Source organism: Malurus melanocephalus, unplaced genomic scaffold (assembly GCF_030028575.1).
Source record: "Malurus melanocephalus ecotype Western Australia unplaced genomic scaffold, MMel_1.1 scaffold_413, whole genome shotgun sequence".
NCBI lineage: Eukaryota > Metazoa > Chordata > Aves > Passeriformes > Maluridae > Malurus > Malurus melanocephalus.
In genome coordinates, this window is record NW_026623645.1 from 64,123 (window position 1) to 86,355 (window position 22,233).

At 41.3% G+C, this 22,233-nt stretch overlaps 1 protein-coding gene across 1 annotated transcript in view; it reads left to right on the top strand.

Moving 5' to 3' along the window:
- Positions 1–6,975: 6,975 nt before the first annotated feature.
- ARHGAP24 (Rho GTPase activating protein 24) overlaps positions 6,976–22,233 on the top strand; it is a 183,241-nt gene continuing 167,983 nt past the window's right edge. The window contains exon 1 of the mRNA XM_057379633.1: positions 6,976–7,276. The gene's annotated coding sequence lies outside the window, so the exon portion shown is untranslated. The remainder of the gene's footprint in view (positions 7,277–22,233) is intronic.

Here is a 22,233-nt window from a genome sequence, read left to right on the forward strand (position 1 = left end):
ATGGTGGTGTCTGCTGCAGATGTCAGCACAAGTCATTGTTGTGATAGATATGGACTTGAGGCTTTTTAAATGGACACAAATTGTGCTGTGTGCAATTACTGTACCTGTACATTTGCTATAAAGGCTTTTTGTTACAAGAAAGTGTAGGAAGGAGAACCACRGTTGCCTGAGGAGGATGTGCTCTGTGCTGTTTACATATTTCTCCTTAGAGATTAGCCCTGACAGGTGAATGGGTGTCCTCTGCACAAGGTGTGCAGTCAGCTTGCTAGAAATCATGGGAATTGCAAAGCACAGAGACAGTGGCACATAATTTCATTGTTTAGGGTTTTCCGAATTCTTTACCTGCTGGCTTAACTAAATTCATCATATTTGATGCAGTTATTCCTGTGTATTATTCCAGGTTCACTGTGGGCTGCTGTTTTTCCCTTGAAAATTTGCTGCTGCTTTATGGGGTGGCTGTTTCTGTTTTTCCATCCAGCCTATTGAGAGGCCATGTAAACTGGAGCTCCTGTTTACTGTTGAAGAGGAGCATTCACTTCTTAATGACTTAAGAAGATTTCTGGGCCAGTGGTGAACTCCTCTGAGCTCTTAGGGCTTGTTTTTATTTTCCCTACTGATTTTTTCCTACTACTCTTCTACTGCTGCTATGTTGCTTACAAAAGTGGAGCTGCTCAGAGTCTGCATTTTTGAGTACAAGGTGAGACTARACATTTAAACACCAGTTAGCAGGTGGCTTTGGGTTTGCTAATTTCATCTGGACTTCTCCAGGTGCTAAATAGACAACCGAGGAGTTTTCTGCAGTGTATTGCAGAATATTACTGTAGATGTTAATTTTAAAGGGGAAGAAAACTTGTTTTGCATGTCAGTGTTCCCAAGAGGAACAGGTCAACAACCTTTATTTCCATGTCGACTTCAGCTTCTAGTAAGATCCCATTATTTGAGTTTTTTAAACTTACTTAAAAAAACCCCAGCATTATTTTTCCATGGCACAGGTATTCTGTAAAATGCCCACTGTCAAATTGGGAAGAAAACATATGTTATATTTGTATATTTCTGTATAGAAAGGAATAGAAGTAAAACTTCCTATTCTAAACTGTCCTGTGCAAACAGGATCCAGAATTTCCTGGTTTGAGCTTTGACCGAGAATAGTAAACCAAGATTCACCGCTGGAATGACTACATTAGGAAGAGGATTTTTATTTTTATTTCTTCCTAAAAAGGATGGCAGCAGGTAAGGATACACATACTCATGTTCTGTGCTTCTGACCAAAGACACAAGGTCAGTTACCTTCTCCCTGTCCYGTGAGTCCAAATGAAATTTGCTTTATAGCTGGGAAAGAATAGTATGTTTATACTAGTAAGGGCTAATTCCAAAGTAATCTTGGAGCAAAATTGGAAGATGTTTAGRAAATCAAAGCCAAGTGGTGTAATCTAATCTGAGATCCTGGCAACAGCCTTGTGAAAAAGTCAAGTCTTGCAGTCAGTGAGTGGTTGAACAAAAACATTAGTTTAAAAGCCCTGCACTGGTGTTCCTGATCTTGGTTGTCTTGCTTCCATATTTGTGCATGGATCTGTCACATTTTATCATCACTATCTATTGAAGCTCTAGTCTGTGCCTTCTAATTCTTTCTCAGTTCTAAAGAATTAAAATAATCTGAAGCACATATTACATGTATTTTCCTCAGTCAGAACACCGTGGAATCAGCTTCCTTCTGCATCCAGAATAACCTTGTTTTGTTTTTCATAATAATTTTAGTACGACTCTAGACTCAACAATCTGAACTTGAAGGAAGTASACCAGATAAAATTGTTTGGACTCTYRTAAGAGRAGGAGAAAWTCTCTGTTGAATACTGACATCCAACCTAAACATGAGGTTATTCTGAGCACTTGCACAGAAAGGATTAGGGAAGTGATGCAAGACCTTTCTTAAAAAATTTGAGTATTATCACAATTCTGCATGATTTGATGTATGACACACATCTTAAACAGTCCTACATTAGCCCCAGTTATCTAGACTGGAAAAGAGAACATGTAGCTAGAAAGTACAGTATTGAGTGCAACTATTGTATGTGAGGTGCAGTTGCCAAGCACAGGGATGGAGAAAGTTGTAAGGCAGGGAAAGCAGAAAATCCACAAACTGCTATGGAATATTTTGCTTCAGCTGGGAGAAGTGGGTATGCAAATGGCAGGATGCCCATGGGTTATTTAACATAAAATGATTCTCAGCTGGACAGGTAGATTTTTGATAGATTTGAAGACACAGAAATTATTCAAGCCTTCTTGATGATTTTGAGCAGAAGTTTCCTGTATGGGGAAGGAAGAACTTAATGTTTTTCAAACCATTTTCAACACATCMGTTTTTGGCCCTGTCTTTGAGCACTTGCATATCCATGCTTTATGGCTGTTAGTGCAAGCAGCTTTACTCATTTGTGAAAYATCTTGCAGAATCTGTCCCTAGGGAAACAGTAAAGATTTAAGCCACTTTTCTGGGTGCTGTCTATTAACTCTGAGTGTGACTTGTCCTTTTTTTCCTGCTGAGGACTAAAGATACAGGAGTATATTTATTCAGTGAGCTGTAGCTCACTGTGTTTTCTAACTTGTGGCCTTAAATTTTGATGACACTTGCTATTTGGAATTCCAGTTCTTTCCTTATTGTCAGCTGTACTATTGGATAAACAAAGGAAATAGTGGCAAGCCAGTACTCAAAAATATCCAACAAAAACACTAGTGTTAAAAAAAAATACTGCCTCTTCCAAAATAATTCAGGCACTGGGGAGATATGRCAGATTTTGTCTAAGAGTGAGTTAATGATAAGGTGAATTGATTTCCATGAAACTGAGAATGGAAAGTGACTGTTTAGSTTGCTCTATTGAAGAGCATAACCAGTGAGAATAGGATGAGAAGATATTTTCTGAAATAAAAAGTGAATTTAGTACCGTCTTATCTGTTGGTATTAGACACAGAATCTGCAGGGGCAGCAGATGCCTTCTGTCTTTAGTTACTTTGAAAAAAGGGTGGTGTTTTTCACAGCTTGCTTAGACTTCTGCCTACTTTGCTCACCAGACCACACAGATGTCTGCAGAGAAGTTGTGTTCCAAAGACTGTTTATATCTATGTTTGTATGTATACTTGCCCGAGGAACACATTTGCCCAGGGCAGGGGGATTACCTTTGGAACTGCTTGCACTTGGCCAAGGGTATTCCATGCCTGAGCAGRGCCAAACTTGCCTGTGGCAAGTGCAGATTTCCTCCTTCCTGTTTGATTGTTTGGTAAAGTGTTTCTAGTTTTTGTAATTAAATGTTCTGGAAAACACAAYGTGTTGTTCTTCCAGAGGAAAAGATTCAAAATCTTAGTCCCCTGTCATGCAAAGGTCAAGTCTCTGAAGTGTCTCAGTTTTAGGTTTGATAACTAAGGAGCTAGATAGGAGTAGTTCTGACATGAGCTGGTACCTACCAGCATCAAAACTGGCTTTTCTTTGCCTCAATTGTGCATGGCATGGTGTTGGATAAACTGTTTCCAGTTATAGGCCTGCTCCTGGCTTTTTCCTAACCTAGCTAATGACTGGATATTGATGATGTGCATGTAAAAAAGACAACTCAGGCTGAAGGATTTCAATGCTCATAAAACTGCAAATATGAACTGGTGATRGTCTGCACCTCAACTTTAGAAGGGKATCAGCTAGCAAAACATAAACAGAAACTGGAGCAAGTGACCATCCATAAGGAAAATAAGGAAGGAAATCTGACTACAAAGGGTCTCCTCATTGTTATTGTCTATAATTTTGTATTGACAGCCAGAATTAACACGTGCAGTTGTTCAAGGGCAYGAGTGGCTTTGCAGCTCAGCTTTTAAAAGCACCTGCATGATGAGCACAAGGCTGTGAGCTGCYTGTTGTGCACAAGCAGGTCTGGCACAGGACCAGGGGGTTTGTGTTTACCCAGTGCTGCAGCCAGCAGTTCCAGTTTGCCCTGCAGCTTGCTTCCTGTGTGTCCCTGTGCTTAGGAAGTACATTGTGCCACTCTCCTTTCTCTACGGTAGCTGGAAATTTCCCTGGGGTTACTTCTCTCTCGGGAGAACAGYACAGTAACAGAACAGTTATTTCCTATCATTTAAACAAGAGATCTTGTGTCTTAGTATGGCTGTTGTTCAGACAAAGGCACAGAACTGCAGAGACAAAAAGTTACAGAAGTGGCTGGGTTAAATTTTTGTATAATGTCAATAACTGATGCATAAAGTGAGGGGGCCATGCATACAGGCCCTTCATCAGAGCAGGCATGATCCTTGATGGTGGAAGCCTTTCCAGCCCACTAAAAAATGTTTTTTCTAATATGTCATTCTGGCTGTTCTCCTCCTGAGCCTGAATTTGGCAACTAAGCAAACTGAAGGCCAGCATAGGTATCCTGCTGTGCATATGTTTAATTCTGTCCTACCCATCATATAAAGTTTGTGCACTTTTATTTTCCTGAGCAGCCATGTATTATACACCCTGTTTACTCTTGAAAAATTACGTTGGCATAGAGTCAGCAAGGCTCCGTGGTTTCCTCAAACTGGTTGCTCCTGGGAGAATCTGAATTTTGGTGGGGTGCAGCATGCTGTTCCAGATGCTGAGGACCTCTGTTGGCCAAAGCTTTGCATTTGGCAGGGAGATCATAGGAATGAGTTTGCTCTGCCTCCTCCTTGCTTTATCTCTGTGGATTTCTTTTCCAGAGGCAGGAGCAGRGACCAGCCCTCATGCATAATGGCTTACTTAGTTCTCTTTTCTGGCTGGCTAGCTCATGAAAAGCTGGGAAGCTGAGGAAAGTGTCTTGGGTATTCCCCTTCCTAAATGTACTGTTATCTGTCTGACTGCTGCAGGCCCCAACCCTTCCTGCAGCATTAGTGAGAAGCGGAGTTCAGAGGTTTGATCCAGTATGGATAACCAGGTACCTGAATTATTTTGTTTCTTTTAAAAGTAGAAGCTTCTTCAGTGCGGTGGTATCCCATATATCATTGCTGCAACCTATGATATGTTCCCTGCTACACTATGTAAATGCTCTTCAGACCTCATCTATTGAAAAAACCTCATAAATCTGAGGAATAGATCAGCAAACTGATTGCTTTCAAAAGGCTGTACCTATTCTTGTAGTATAGGGATTTTTTAATGCTTTCACATTGGGTGGAGCCAGAACCAGCAAACACAGAATTGTGAGAAATGGGTCATGGGAGGGAAGTCAGTGGRAGTATCTAGATCTGATGAGTCCAAAATGCACTCATCAGATGCTGAGATTCTTATGCAAAAAAATTTTTCAAGCTTCTACAAACCTTCCAGCACCAGTCATTAGAGGAGCACCACGTGCCTGGTATGCATGAAAATGTGCAGGATTTTGCTGTTAGTGTGTACAGTAGGCTAAACCCTGCTTRGGCTTCAAAATGCAATGTTGTGCCATCTTCAACTATCATTATTAGTAATTTTTTTCTTATGATCTCATTGTGGTATTGTATTAGAAACTGCTTTTTGTCTCATGATGGGGATCTGAAAGAGGAGACTAGGGAACTAGGATTTTCCAAGAGAGGCTGTTTCCACCAAAAAAACGATACTGTGGTGTGGTGGAAAGGAGGATGGAGGTTTGAAATCCAGGAATCCTTTAACACAAGCACATCAATATGCCAGCACCTTAGTATACAATAGAGATTAATAAAAGTTAAGTGCTGGCCACTGTGCTGGACCACAACTGCCTCTGTAGGATGCGGGGTGGGGGTGGGGGGGTCTGGCCCCAAAAGGGGCTAGGATGATGAGAGAAAGGAATGGGAGCTAATGCATCTGACTAACCTTAGCCCTTTCTGCAAGACAACGACTTACTCTGCTGGGGGCTAAGTCTTCTCATCCCTGTAGCCTAAGTGATAAGGAAACAGCATGTGGACTGCTGTAGGCACAGGGAAGGTAGTTTTAATGACAAATGAGAGCTGTCAYAAAAGGACAGAAAAATGCATTTTTGTGTACGTAATAAAGAGTAGGAACATTATCAACATGCAATTATAGAGAAAGTATAACTGATATARCAACTAAGTGGGTGATAGTAAAAATAAGTGTAAGTAAGGGTAATAGTAAAAATAAGCAATACAAGTTTGGAGTGAATGTGTAGGGTCCTGTGTTCATAACCCTAAGATTGCAAACCCTAAGATAAGGAAACCACAAGTTATGTAAGAACCCAGCTCTTAAGACTGGACCTTTTGATAAACAAACAAAACTTGGGTGGATACTGAACTTGTAAACATATAAAAACCCTTTGCAAGGTGAACATGATGGACATGAACRTGAAAGCATTAACCCCTGCATGCCTATTCCGGCCGGGCCAATAAAGGTGTGCTTTGCTTTGCAGTACCTTACTGTGGAGGGGATTCCTTTGAATCAGGTTACACGTCATTCCTTGCCCTCTCTGAGCATGGGGAAAAGCAGAGTGCAGTCTCATGCCTCCTGAGTCACCCGGGAGCAAGCATCACTCCTGCCATCCAGGGAGAGCACAGCAGCTCCCGGAACCCAGTTACAGCTAGAGTTTCCATCCTAATTCCCTGCTTTCTGCCGTGCACTTGAGTCAGAGCTGGGCCTTTGGACCCTCGTTGTGCGGGCTCACCGATGAGTAAAATTCTGAGTCCTTCTTCAAGAGAGCTAAGCCGTGTTAAGTTGCAGAGGTTCTGTTGGAAGTGGATGAGTCGGGGGATGCTCGGAGTGTGTTCAGGCGACTGAAGATACATAACGGGCACAAAGGAGAAGGGAGAGGGGGCGGCAAAACTCTGCGTACGATCTCGGGCTGTCTGTGTGTCCCCTTGGAGCGTGGCAGGGTTAGGGACACCAGGGAGCCCGGGCCGACTCCCGGCGGGTGTCCCGGCGCTGGCATTCCCGGAGCGTCTGGGAAGGCAGGCGCGTTCCTCCGGCGGCGCGCCCAGGGGCTGCCAGCTGCCCGTGAAACGTGAAACCCGAAACGCGGGGCTGGCCCGGGAGGCCGCCGCGGCCCCTCGGCCGGCGCACACAACGCATCGCACATTATCCATCACCCTCGCACGCCGGCGCGGCTCCCGCGGCAGCCCCCGTGGGATGGTGGCAGCCCCGCCCGCGCACAGGTCGCCTGGGCGGCTGAGGGAGGGGGCGGGCGAAGAAACTTGTGARCGCAGCCGGGCTGAACTCGGCTGGCGAGCGCGCCCCGAGCCGCCGCTGCGTGCATGGGGGAGCGGGGCGGCCCTGCGTGAGGGCGCCCGGAGCCCGGCAGCGGGACAGGCAGCGTGGGGTGAGCACCGCACGGTGAGTACGGCACGGTGGGCACTGCAGGGTGGGTACAGCAGGGTGAGTACGGCACRGTGAGCACAGCACGGTGGGTACAGCACGTTGAGCACAGCAGAGTGAGCCCCGCACRGTGAGCACCGCCGCTGCCCCGGGCACCGAGCCCCCTGCTCTGCGCAGCACCGGGCATTGCTGCCGGCCGGGCAGCAGCTGTGTGTGTGTCAGACAGCTGTTCTTGTCTGCTCTGTGCGTGTGTCGGCATCTTGCAGTGTTCTTCAGTGCTGTTATTTGCTAGCGAGCCGAAATACTTCCGAACAGGATCCATTTTTGTTGGTTTCAGGGGTACAGGCTGAGCGTGTGTCATCTGGCTACTTGTTGACTTGAATATAAGTCARAGCCCTTTGTGCTTTTTGCGGTCTTGGGTTTGTGATGGTCGTCTTAAAATCTTGCTCCTTCTATGTAAGTATCTAGCAGGCTTTGAGAGATAAGGTCCTCACTGGGACAGATTTTGCGATGAGGAGTTTGTAATCACAACAGAGTTAGGGAATCSTCTGTGGATTTTTAGAGCTACTGARTGCATTTCTTTTTAACGTAAGGGAGTAATTGTGTTCTCTTTTCCTTCATTGGGAAGGAAATTGGAGTTAAATATCTCTATCTTTGCTGTAATGTGCATGTATGTTGTCAGTTTGGGAGTTCTGTTCTTCCAGCAGGGTGGAGAGTATTAAATAATTCATGTTTGATGATAAAAAATTTTGCAACAGATGACTGGAAGTAAACAGTAGGGTTTTTTTTTTAGATAGGTACCTTTGTCCTGAATTGGTAGAAATAAGAAAACAAATTTCCTGTGTAGTACAGTGACTTCATAACACAGAATTTATCTAATATTAACCTGAATTCTGTTTGTCTGCGTTCAGTAGCATGGTTGCTGAGAGAGAATGATGATAACTCATATTCGATCAGCAGGTATTAAGATGCATTTAAGTTCTTCTGTTGCACCGTAGTTCTGTACCCAGGAGGTGACAGTAATGTATGTTCATTCAGGGGTAAAGGATTCCCCATGAGATAAGAATTAAGGGAGTGGGACTGGGCAGTACAAAGAGCAGAGGATCTTGTTATAGCTAAGAATCATTCAAGTGGCATCTTGTAGTCACAGAAAGCATGCAGAATTACAGATGGAGGTAGAGAGGAGCAATTGAGAGTCGAGTGCCTGTTTCCAGTCCCATGAATTTTTCGTGTTGTGGCAGGTTTTATTAYTGCAAAAGGCATCTTCCAGTGTGTGATAGTGACTTGATGTTAAAAATAAATGTGCTTAGAGCTTGATTGTTGTCCTGTGTCTYAGCTTCATTTTTCTTCTCCTGTTTTTTACTTTACTCTCAGTCTTTAATGAAACTAGTTAGGTTTAGCTTAGAGTAAATAGGGTGCCCCCCCCCCCCCAAAATACCAAACCAAATAAAAAAATACCCAGAAAAGAACACAGTAATTAAGTAGAAAATATAAAGCCTTGTAGAAAATTTGACTGAAGACACGATTCTGTGTGGAAGGCATGACTTCTTTGCATGATAAGGCAATGAGCTAGTAGGATCAAGTGAGAGAGAGATTGTGGGTTGTTCTTCTGACATGTTCCTCTCCTGTGGTTGCAGACTGGTGCATGAAGATTACTTCTATTAGTGGCTATATAGCTTGGTTCATTTTTCTAAAGATGGAGTTTAGAAAGACAGAAGTTAAGATCCCTTTAAGAAATAACCCAGGTAATTGTTTGAATTCCTGATAGGGTCATATCTTCAGAAGCAACCAGAATGAAGAACCCCCGTGAACTCCATGTGCARCTGCAGCACACAAGCATCTCTTGCTGCTTGATTCAGTATCTTGTTTTTTTTTTTAAACCGACTAGATGGGGGGAAAAAACGAACTTGAAATTCATCGTGGGTAGTTTGAATTGATTTACATCTGCTAACTTTGGTAGTCTTCTGTATAGATTTTTGTGTTTATTGTTATCTCATCGCCTTTGGAAGTATGTTTCATTCCTGGAGCTAATAAATTACTTAATGGCTTTCTCTGTATTGGACAGAGGGAATGCTCGAGATTTTTTTTTTTATTAATTTTAAATAACCTCCTGGAACAGGGTGTGACACTTGATCATATTAGGGYGGCATTGGTGTTGTACACTGTTGAGGATGAATGCATGTTAGYTTCCAGCCATGAAAGAAAAGCAGGTTGTCTTCTCTTGATGTTCTAAACCAGGAAAAACTTGGCAGGAGAGTATCTGGTACAGTTTGAAGTCTGGAACTTGGCTTTCTGTTATATTGAAGACTCTAGGTAAGGTGAGTGGCTGATGGTGTTGGATGATAAGGAAACACACAGCTTTTAATGAAATTTGCTACTCCACTGCCAGTCTTGGGAAAGATAGAAACTTAAAAAGGCAATAGAGGCTGAATTTCCATCTTAGATTATCATCCTTCATGTAAGACTACGGAAAGTAAGAGTGGTAGGATTTAGTGTGTTAGTTTCAATTACTATGCTGAAGCAAGGATTTCAAGTTAGARTTGTTTTTTATAGTTGTTGCCTGCATTTATTTAGAAAAGTTTTGATTAGGTTGCACTTTTTAAAATTGAAAGCACTCAAAAATATATGAARATACCAGGTGTCTCAAAGATAGACATACTTCAGCCTCATTAGCATAGCAGATATCAACAAGCCCTGTGCTGAGACTGATAACAGACCCCTCAGTTGCAGCGGTGCAGTCAAATGATGCTGAAATCCCAGCTTTACAGCAGTGGGGAGGGCACACAGTCTTTGGTGGCAGTGGTACTGTGGGAGCCAGGAGAGGCTGCCTTGCCAGGGCAGCTCYCAGAAGCAGCTGGATGGTGTGATGAAGCAATTCACATTGTCCCTTGTGGTGTCCCAACCTCAGCAAGACAGCCTCCARCTGAAGCCTCCTCAGCCTCATGGCTTTGTCACCTTTGTTTTCAGTGGGTACCTTGAGGATGGGCCAGGATGAACCAGCTGTGGCTGGCAGAGTGTGGGTGTCTGATCTTGGTGTGAGGAGCTGTGTGCTGACAAACTTCTTCCTCTTCTGCAGCTTCTTGTACATTTCCGGACTCTTCCCTTCTGCCTCACCATTTTGCCAGTTATGTTTGGGTGGTCAAAGTAGGTATACTAAGGACTGGAGTGAAGCTGTAAATTGATTTTGTATTTAATTGATCATGGATCCAAAATAAGCCGTAATGGTCCTTGATTAGCTTCCATTATAAGCTAGATCATTTAGTTGTGAAAATTACCCTGCCAATAGAAAGTAATTTGATAGACTCTTAGTACTCTGCAATATATTAATTTGGTGTAATTACTGTTAGTTAGCTTTACTGTTGTTTTTGACCACCAACTTTGTTAGCTCTGGTGCTTATGTATGTTTAATAGCCTTCTCTGACCAGATGTCTGCTGTAGAGTTCCTGTCTTAGTATTTACCTTCTCTTTTTATAGGGGGAAAATACAGTGTCTTAATTTCCTCATTTTCTTTTCCCTTTCTTATTCTTACATTTTTAAAAATAGTTCCCAGTTTTCCGTAATGCTTTTAGGAGTTTGAAAACCAGTGCTCGTGGTAGTACTTTAGGTGAGGTCCTGTGAAATCCAGAGGCACAGTGATCTTAACACTGTGTTTTTCCTGGTTAAATAGCCCTGTGATGACACTAGACATGGAGCTGTTGGGTTGAACAGGGACTTTGGTTTTTCCTTCAGGAGGATGCTCTCAGGTACTGTCAATTCTTCCCAACTTGAGTACCTGCTGAACAAGGAGACACAGACTGGTGTGCAGACAGACAGACAGCTGCTGTCAGTGGCATTTCCTCTTTATAATTAACAGCTTCTTTGGTATTTGTCACCTGCACAGCTTTTCAGTCATGGTCTTTTTTTTTTTTTTCTTCTTCATTTTTCTTCCAAGTCGTTGGTTACACTGCAAAATAAGATAGTTGCTTGGAGACAGGAAACCACCTGCAGTGTGGTGCTTTTTCTTGTTTACGGTCATGGTCTTTGACTTATCTGTTAAATGTTTGAATTAATTTTGTCTGCTTGGCTCTGSTCTAGTTTCATTGGGCTTTTGTAATGAAAATGTCATGCACCATCAAGCCAAAGGTCTTGAAGGAGCACACGAGCTCATTGCTTTTAATTTTAGCAAATTTCTGTTGTTTACTGTTGTGCTTGTTAGTTTGGAGGGCCTTTCATGCGCTATTGCTCAATGAGACAAACCTCAGCAGCACATGTTGAATTCCTTGGCAATGTGTATAGTTTCTTGTCATGAAATACCTTCCATTTTCCTATATTTAGTTCTGTGTAATTTTGTGAAATGGCAATTATGCTTAGTAGCATTTTAACAAAGACGTTTTTCGTGTGTTTTATTTTCAAGAAGTAGTTGGTGTATTCCYATGGTCCTTTTTCCATATCTAACTTTGCCTTTAAAAAAGCAATTTGTTAAAAAAGAAAGGAAAATAAAAACTAGACTGGTATTCTTGGCCTATCAGTTTGGACAATCATGAAGCGTTAGTAAGACCCAGCGATTTGCCTCCTTGCAAAACAGGGAAATAGCTCAAAATAAGAAAATAGCCAGCACATTTTGGTCCAGACCACACTAACCAAAGAAAAACCATGTTTGGGTCTCCCAKTTAGGGACTTGTAGAGGAATCTTAGTGCCTCCCAGGTAAAGGCAAAGTGCTTCTCTATTAGGCAGGGAAAGTGGCCTTTGAGTTAATCCTTACTCAGTTGACTCGATCTCAGCTCCAGCAAGAGCATCCTGAATTTTCCATAAGCTGCCTTTTTCACTGTTTCTTTGACCTCCCCCAGCTACCACATGCTGTGCTGTGAGAAGAAAAATGTGAAGGAGGTTAGAGGTGACATCAGGGAAGGAAGATTCTAGTAATTGGCAGCTGAAACTGGAAGAGGTCTTAGAAAGGGTGAAAAGAATGGTCAAGGACAGCAAAGCTTCTATGCAAAAAAATGTGCAGCAGGAAGGAACTTTTCAGCCTGGAGGTGAGATGACTGAGGGAACTGCATTTGCAAGTGGCAGGGAAAGGGTAAGCAGAGACTACCTCTTCCCTTATTTTTCAGTAGAGGAGCCCCAGGGTGTGTCCAGGAGGCTCAACACAAATGAGAGGAGGTAATACTGTGCACAGAATGTAAGTAAGGTGTAATTAAGATGCATAAGTACTTGCAATGTAGAGGTTAATGAAAGGAAAAAGCAGTTYYAAGGGGTAGCTAGCCGAAAGTATTTCTGCTTGCTTGCCTTAGTTATCCTSTTTGTCTYTGGAGTTCTGCTTCMATCACAGTTGGRGATGGGATGCTGGGCTGGATGARCGCTTTATGTCCCATTCATTTTTTCAGTTCTGACCTCTCTTTTGTTTTAGTATCACTTATACRGGGGAAAAAGGATCTAACACTCTGTGGCTTGAAGGAAAGGAGCTGAATGACCACAGCAGATGATGAAGGCCTGCCTTCTTCAGCTAGGAGTTTGTGGATATGAGGAATGATAAGAGCTGCTGTTGCAAGCAAAGTCATAACGCATCTTTTTGTTTTTAAGGATCACAACTTTGTTTCTCAGGCAGTGCTGAGGGAATGTATAGGTGCCATCTTACAAGATGAGTGTTTAGAAAATGAGTAATAATGGATCACATGAATTSAAGTGGAGCAGACACCCCCTAAAGCCTGCTGGAGCTTGGTCAAGTAAGGTTTTATCTGTGCACTCATCTTGAGCTGACACTGTAGAGGTGGAAGATGATGAAGCTCAAGTGCTGCTGTGCTGCAGCAATCCCAGCGTGCTAAATGACTGTTTAGCAAATGGGAGAGTGCTACAGTCAAGGGTGACTTAAAGTATGCTTAAGGCCCCTCTTGAGTTTCTTGAGAAAGAAAAATGATGCAGAGGCTACAGGCAATTAACTTTTCTTCTCGTTCTTTAAATCCTGCTCCGTGAATCAGCTGGACATGGCGACTTCTCCCCATGGCCATACTGGGTGATAATCCTTTCAGTATTTTGGAGCAAAAAAAGAAGTTTCAGTAAATGCCAAACAAACTGTGCATTGTACGGTASTTCCAAGAGCTTGTTGCTACCATTGCCATGTATAATTAGAACTAGTTATCTTAATTTAGTTGATTTTTACTGTAATGGAGGTTTTTTAATATCCACCTTACCTACATGGGCATGAACTGAAAAATAAGAATTGTGCAATTATCAATATATAGCCCAGAGCATGATAAAACTCATTTTTAATCTTTCCTGTTGGAGCATAACAGATTGCTACAGTTCAAAGACAGGTATGTGAACACAGMCATGTATCTAGGAGATGAAGACAGACTTCTGGAAGTCTTATTTACTTAATGACATCATTGCCTTATTTCAAAGTGTTGTCTTGGAAAGTGTTCTGAGTAATTTGGGRTCTTGGTGTTGTTAAAAGTGAGATAACGATGAAGGAAAAAGCTGTGCTCTGCATTTGCTTGTAATTATAAGCTAGCTGCCATGGAATTTTGATTGTCCAGAAGCCGGAGCAAACAGCTTAGCTGCTGTATATGCTTTTTTTATGGTGGTGCCTCTAGCCAGTTCCTTGAAGAGTTGGGGTTTCTGGTTGTTTTCTATGTGTGTTTGTATGTCTATGATGGGCTCATGTTGAGCTCTTGCCTCTTATCCACGTTTGAGATCAAAATTATGTGTCAGATGCATGGATAGTCRCTGTGGTTATCCACTACTAAGTGTTCTTGCAACACAAAACCAGAAATCCTGGATGCTAGAGAGAAATCTTTTCTCTGGCAGTTGTAGTATTTGTGCAGCTGTTCCCACAGATGTTTCTTTTTTCTTGGTTTTCTTTTTTTTTTTTTTTTTTTTTTTTTTTTTTTTTTTCTATTTCTCCTAAGAAGTAAGCAAACCGAGGGAGAAATGTTCAAGGGCCTGCCTGGAGAAGGAGGGAGAAAATGCAATGCCTTTTAGTTTGGAGATAGTGATTTACGTTCTTTTAAAATGACTRTGATTTCTTATTTTGTTTGCCAAGTCCAAAGCCTGCTTAGGCTCTGCTGAGCTKCATGGAAGTGTCCTAAAATGGGAGCTTTGCAAATAGGCTTTGARAGTCAGAATGTGATTGTGGTAATTTGGGATCTTAATAGCATGGCTGGAACMCAAATGGACTCAACTTCAGTGTCTAATTTGCTCATTTATAGAAGTGAATAGGAAATGTACTGGTCAGAAAGCTTGTTCTGACAGGGCTCTGCCCTGTGGCTAAAAGGRAAATTTTGGAATGAAAACATGGTASCAAACAMCCCCATGTCCCAATCAATAACTGATTTCAAGATTGAGGACTAACTCTGTTCATACATAAGATGCATTTGTTCATTGTTTTAACTAAAGGCAAATGCAATTCTGTTAAATGGCAGTGGGAGGTCTTGAAGGTGCTGTTTTAAATACAGCTTAAGTAAAAATTCTTCAAAAGTCAATAAATTAACTGCAATGTAAAACTTTATTAACATTTGATGGTGAAACCCCTTCTTCTCCTAGGAGAATAYAGGGCTCAAACTGGAGTCAGCTAACCTCATCCTCCAGAAATGTTTAATAAATGGTATTTAGGAAAATATACATTTGTATAAATAGAGAGCTATGTCTTGATGCCAGCAGCTTTCTTAGGTTGGGTTTTTCTCTCGGGGGTCACAACTAAGCAAGCAGGAAGGCGCTCTAAGAAGGCACATGTTGTAAGTAGTATTTTTGAGTAATGAAAACTTAAGAAAAACAATAAATATCTGTCTGTAAGTGTAAGAGGCCTGGTGATTTTGGGTTGTTTAATTTTTCCATGTAATCTGGTATGTGTGTATTGTCCGCTGCCTAGACTTAGACTTAACCAGCTATGCTTGAGTTCTGTTTCTTTAGAGAAAATTGAACCTGGCTTCGTGTATTCTGTGAAAATGAGAAAGCAGTCTTAGTCTCTGCACATAAATATATCGGGTGTGCAAACATCAGGGAGAGAGCAGAACTGTTTTGGGTGATTATGCCGGATTGTAGACTATCCATGAGTGTGGTGCGATGAAAGAAAAAATTCTAACAGGCTGGGTAGCCTTTGGAATACTGGGTTGAGGGGTGAGGGTAAGTASTAAAACAGTTGATTTGATATGTTTTCACTGTCTGAAACGAACTGTTGCTGGCTCCTATGGTATTGTAGAATTTAGGCTTAATGAGTAGGGTGATCCATTCCTGTCCTGTCTGTCATATGTGGACAATAGGGAAAAATAAAACTAGTTCTGAACCATGGGAATATTTTACATGTATTGTAGGATGTGCCAGGACAAGAACATAATTGTCATCAACATGCTTATAGTTGGACCCTTATTATTTTCACTGTGATGATTCTGTCCTGCAGTGAGTCAACTATTAATTCATTTAATAGAATCATAGAGCTATTTAGGTTGGAACAGATCTCCAGAGCATCAAGTCCAATATTTGTCCAAATACCAGTGTGCTGACTCAACCACAGCACTAAGTGCCGTGTCCAGTCACTATTGCAGCACTTTCAGGRCTGGTGACTTCCCTTCTTTCTTAAYAGCTTTAYTGCTTTTGAAGAATTTCTTAGGTTTTAGCACTGATGTTACAAACAATTATGRTCACTTGCCATGGTGATTGAGCTCCTGAAGTGGTCAGCTGTTACTGGTAGGATTTACCACACTGGGGAAGGGTTGTGGCTCTGCCCTTTGCAGTGGTCAGTGGATCTTTGTATGGGAGTGACTATCTAGGTCCCTTCAAATGCTGCCTTCTGCCAGGCATAAGGGGACAGGGACACTTCTGGGAAGGAGCAGGGACAGCTGYGATGATGATGCTGTAAACTGGGGAGCTTGGTGGTTTCTCATGCACGCTCTTAAGTGTCTTGTGTCTGGCTGTTGTCCTGTTTAGTATGTGYTGAATTCCCATGTGCTGAATTCCTGCCTCTTGCTGTCAGCTCTGCTCACAAAGCTCGCAGTGCACTCAGCTGACACCAGGAAAGGACTAAAGCAGCCAGTTGAGCATGCAGCACGTGGCACRTTCAGTGTCAAGACTGTTTATCACGTAATGAGATCAAGCCTCTRTGCAGCACTGCTGTGCAATGCAGCTTCAGGTGGCCCTGACACTTTTCCCTGGCAACTGGGGAAGTGCAGAAGGCAAGGTGGMATAGGTGTGATCCTCTGCCAGCATTAAAAATTAAATCCTAAATTCTGAGACTCACTTCAGACGTTTGTGTCATGTTTGATGGTGTCGCTCCTGGGACACTGCTTCGGAGATGTTCATCTCCCAGCACCCACAGGAAGGCTCTGGAACGTGAGTTTTACCATTTCTTACTTTCACAGGGACCGCTAGAAAAATGGCAGATTAGCCAAAACAACATAATAAGGATTGTTAGTCCACATATGACTRTGTATAAAGTATTTTGTATGTTATTTAGGTGTCCAGTAAGTAATGAAACATTTCTGTTCAATACCTGATGGAAATACCCAGGAAAGGAAATAATTTCTAGCCTGTGCTGTTGCACCAAACACTGAATGGAGCTGGACAATGGAACAATGAAAAGGTCACACTGCAGTGGCAGGGGAAAACCTGAAATAATGTCATATGAATAGTGCTAAAGAGAGATTTCAGAGGTACATGCCTTTGGGATTTCTTTTGTGAGGATRTGAAGAACAAGCAGTTGTCACTGAAGTGTTGCTGTAGAGTTGCAGGGTATAGGTCTGATCTCAYTTGCAGTCTGATAACACTGCTGGACTTCTAAATTGTAGACAGAGCAATTGGGGTGTTGATACATGTGGACTTGTGGCATGAGAAAGTAATTTTTTCTCAAGTGACTTAGCTGCTTGTGCCTCCTCTGGCAAGGRCAGGTCTGTGCTGCTGGGCTGTGCACAGAGCCTTCAGTCTTGGAGCAGAGTGGAAGGGTTCATAGTTCAGAACAGATTTTGTAGGAGGTTATGCTGCTCAAAATGCACACCTGGGTCAAGCCTCTGGCATCCCATGAGCTTAGAGTTGTGAGGGAAAGTTASCTCTGGTAACTGAGCTCACCCTTGTTGCACTAAGATATACCTCATTATGGAGCTGAATACTGTCCTGTGCCTTGAAGCTGAGTGTCTTAGGCTGGAGGGATTGTAGAAATAAGCCAAAATGGAGTGTCTTGGACCTGTGATACCACTCAGGAGCATAAGTTAGTTCATACTTATTTTYCAGTGCTATAAAATGTCCACCAGCTTTCCATACAACATGGCTCTTGGTGGRGGAAAATTATTGTAGTTGTGATAACAGATTATTCAAAGAGTGTTTCGTTTTGAGTTGCAGAACTTTGCTCTTCTCTTTGTACCTCCTCTGTGGAGAAAACATTTAGAATTTTTSTTCTGAATCATGGAGGTGCCACATGAGGGGCTGCTGTGTGTGTGACAAGTTTCCTCTGTCACGTACCTGAAAAAGAGAGTAATGTGTATAGAGTGTCATGTTCTGTGCTGACTCATATGGTCCATTCTTCCTGAGCTGAGGATCAGAGGTCCATGGTRGGAGATGGTTTGTATGCCTTTTATGCAAACCAGTCTTGTACTTAGAAAATTCATGTGATACTTCGTGTTAAATCAACACCTTACTCTCATGGAAAACTTCTTTGCATGTTACTTAGTTTTATTGGGTTTTAGGGAATTTTCTAGAAACATGGAAATCAAATGGCMGATTTGCATGGAGAGATCACTGAAAGTTTCACACAGTATATGCTRAATATTATCCATAGCACGACAGTACAGCAGTCTTGGATGCTAAACTTGGAAAATATTTAGTGTGGAGCTAGAGGCAGGAACTTCTTTGTAGATTAAAGTGAAGTTAGTGTCTGTGCTTCAAAAATAGGATGAAAACTTGAGCTCGGAAATAAGCTGTATGTGCTGTTGGAGGTTTAGAAAAAGTAGATTTTTGTATGTGTGTGTTTTCAGAAGCACTAAAAACACAGCTTTTTTGGCATCTGCTATATAGATTGCAAGCAATGAAGGGTTGAAGTCTTATCACAAAAGCAGAAAGATGATTTATTGGAAATGTCAAGAAATCAATCACAGAGCCTAATAGGCCAGTTAAACAAGCTTTTCAGTTTGGGTATGTTTAAAAGCAAGGAGGCTTGAATGCTTCTTGKTGATAAACTTGGATGCCTAGACAGATTGCTTGGAAACTGATATGAGCAAATAGTGTGTTCTGAGACTCATTGAAAGTGGRACAAAAAGAATCTGTTTTTTTTGGCTGGTCTGACATTAGCAGATTTTTTTGAGGCTAATAAGGTAGGAAAAAGTAAAGTRGTGTGGAAAGTGGGACATGATCCTGTAATTTTTCCCCTTTTAAYCAGCCATTAAAATTTAATAGCTTTTTAGAGAATGTTTTATACTCCAACTTGTCATATTTTTGGTGGTGGTATTGCTGAAACACCTCTACAGAACAGATGGGTGTTTTAGCTGAAAGCTTGAGTGAAAATATGTTAGTATTGATCAAGTTGTCATGGAAAGGTTACTGAATTCCAAGCTAGTGTTGGTGAGATAGAAGATACTCATTTGCCACCCTGGGACAAAAAAGCACAGGATAAAATTGCTGATGGCTTGGAGTGGTCTCAATATTATTTTTTGCTGGCACTGTTTAGCATACTATATGACATAGCATATATAAAAATGAATTTGTCAATTTAATTGATTTAAATTACCTTTGGAATGAAAAAAATGCTTTACTGTTAAGTAGCATTTCTCATTAAGGCTTCCTGCTTCTTTGTAATATTACAATGACTGTTTATTCTTGTAATGAATTTAGTGAATCAGTAAATAAGGGTTGGAGAAAGTTCTCATAATAGGTGTTCTAGGGATAGGGAATAATACTGAAGTACTTTCCTCTGAGGTTGGGAAATGGAGAAGGCTGCCTTGGTTTTACACACTTAACAGGACAGGATTAAATAACCCTAATAGAGTTGTCTTGTTCAGATAAGAAGCCCATGGACAAGGAGACAGGGATTTTTGGTGCATGTTTTGTGTATTTGCAGATGCATCAGAGTTACTTTGGCTTAGAGATTCTGAAAACACAGTCCTAGATCCGTTGTTGCCAGTTCCTGCTAGTTGCAAGCTACGCTTAAATTTGGCCTTGTGAGTAAATTATAACTTTTTTGTTTGACTTGGCAGCGTTTCATCAGCTAACATGACTTTCAGATGTGTGTGATTGATTCTTTTTGCCATTATTACTATATTTTTTAGCATTATGTATTTCCTTATGGGCAGTCTAAAAGTGCYTAATTTCTAGTTGTAATGTTTTTCTACCAGTTTATCGTTTGTCACCCATTGGTCTGCCATAGGCAATGCTAGTTTACTCTGGGAAAATCTTGTAAAATTACTTTGATTTGCAGAAAGATAAGTCAGGGTGGCTGTCTACAAAATGATGTGTAAGAATAGAGCTCTACAAAATTCTCTGCTGAAAATGAACTGTGGAGTCTTGAAAGCATATTACAGGAAAAATAAGACACTTCAGGGTGCCTCCTTGAGAAGTGTCATTGTTGAACTGTTTTAAAAATAGTTATTCATGTCCATACAGATGAAAAATTTAAATGGAATTATAAATTGTATCTTTTGCAGAGCTGAAGGTGGGCAGGAATCTCCTTGGTAGTMGAAAATCAATAATTCCATGTCTTTCTCAGCTTTTGCACCACTTCACTTTACTCAAGCTGGCACCTAATGTATTGGCTTCTTGTTAATAGTCATGCTTAATGTCATTTAATAGCATGAATGTATGACTGTATACTGCTGTTAATTTTTTAAGGTATTTGTGAAAAATGGACAGTATTTTTGTAAATGTGGACAGTTTGCAAGTGCTCCCTTGCAAGAAATWAATTCTCCACAGTCAGCAGACACTGTAGTACAGTGTTATTGATCAYAAACACCAAGCACAACTAAGCAAAATACTGTTATTTTGTCTAGCTGTAGAACTTGGGAAAGCGTTGAATAGTTCAGGGTGATATTTTACAGAAATGCTGCATTAATTTGAGCATATGGATTGGGGAATGGAAAGTTAAATAAAGTGGTTACAAATGATCTTAAGTGTTTTAGTGCCTTGAGAATTGTCTTAAATTTTGTGAACTTGAAACTGCTGCTTTTTCTTGAGCAATGAAAATGGGTCCCCCATCATTTCAATTAACCATCTGCAGTTTCCTGTTATCAGTTAAGATATGGTGCAGAGTTTTAAAAGCCACATAAATAGGCTTAGGCATGAAAAAAAATCATAAAGTACATTATGAATGATTCAGTCACTTCTCAAGGATTAATTTACAGCTAAGATCTCCAGGATAATTTAGGCTTTTGTGCATAGTTGTGCTAATTTTGTGGTGATTTTTTTGCAGCTAAAATGGACTAGCTGTGTATCAGGCAAGTTTTAGTTGCTGTCAAAGTACAATGAACTCTTGTAAGCTGGTGTGATGGCTGAATACAATACACTGTAATAAGAGCAGATTTTTATCATTCTTGACTGGCCCATTTGTGGGTGTGAAGGGCTGGCAAATGAAAAAGTCCTCTGGAGATGRCAGAGGACAAGTTTCCAAGAGCCTTTGTGTTTGTAACTACCTGAGAGCTGGTTGCAAYTGTACCCTCTATGTATGATGGACCAGAAGAAATAGTATTTCATTACTTGTGTGTTCAGTCAGGTGGTGTACATGGTCCAGGTTTAACACAGGAGAGAGCTCCGAGAATTTTATTAGCAGGTTTAGGGTGAGTGTATTCATCATGTGGGGTGAAATTGTGGGCCTTTTCTGCTGAGCATTCCTGTCCTCTCTCTGTAGCAGGATGTTTTGCAGTTGGCCGTATTTGCTTTCAAATGGATTCTTAAAAATTGCCAGAGATCTTGGAAAACCAGTGACTGCAGTGCAGAGAACTGGGAACATTTAGATGCGGATACTTAAAGTGCCTGCAGCACTTTTTTTGGACTTAACAGTGTGTTGACCTGCAYTAGACCTGTGGCAGCAGCTCCACCATTCATACTATTTAACCAATGTATCTTGACACATGTTTTTTTCAAAAAAAGCTATTACCGCTGGACTTAGTATTGATGTTGTTATCTGAAGTGTTGCTGACTCTGTCTTGGCGTTCTGTTTGCATGAGGGATCTGGTTCATGACCTGAAGATCCATCTGCTCTGGGCTTTTGATAGCTGACATAATTTTTCCCTAAAGAAAGCTTCAATTTATATTGTGTTCAGTATCTACTGAAACCAAGTAAAAAGGGCAGAAAAAGTATTGTTRAGAAAAAGGGCAACACATACCAGTAAAATAATCAGGTGAACAGAGAAAAATCATCTAAGTAGAGTGCAGAGTCAGTCGTGAGTTGAAAAATGTGTGACACAGTTTCATGGTGATTCCACTGGTTTGTGACAATCTGCGGACTAAAAGAGGAAAACTTCCTGCAAATGAAGTCACGCAGTTTGTGGAAGACAAATTACTTTAATAGATCACAGGTAAAAATGCTTCATCATTGCTGCTCTTTTGGGTATCACACATCCACAGGTTTGTTCATATGCTTAAATCTATCGTTTTGACCTGTACAGGGTAGGTGATGTCATAATACAAAACAATATAAAAATGGGATGGTTTCTTTCCTTAACAGTGGGATTAATTAGTGAGAGGGTTTGTAGAATTACTATTGTCAGCTTTGGATTTATGGAATTGTCATCTGGGTGCTGAAAATGTTTGAGTGCTATTCAGAACCCCTTTTTATATTTCAAATTTTTAAAAAGGTGTGGAGCATGGACATAGTGATTTGGTGCTGAGTGGTGTACTTGTGTTCCTTGCTCTGAAGAAATGATTTGGTGCAGGAATAGTCTTTCACTGAACTCTTGGAGGCTTTTGCTGGGCAGCAGAAAGGTGGTGCTTGTTTTTGGTCTCTGCACAAGGGGCTATTTGCTCACTCAGGCTGGTTGTGGGAAGATAACTCTGATGGTTTATGATGCTGCTGGTGATGGTCGTGATG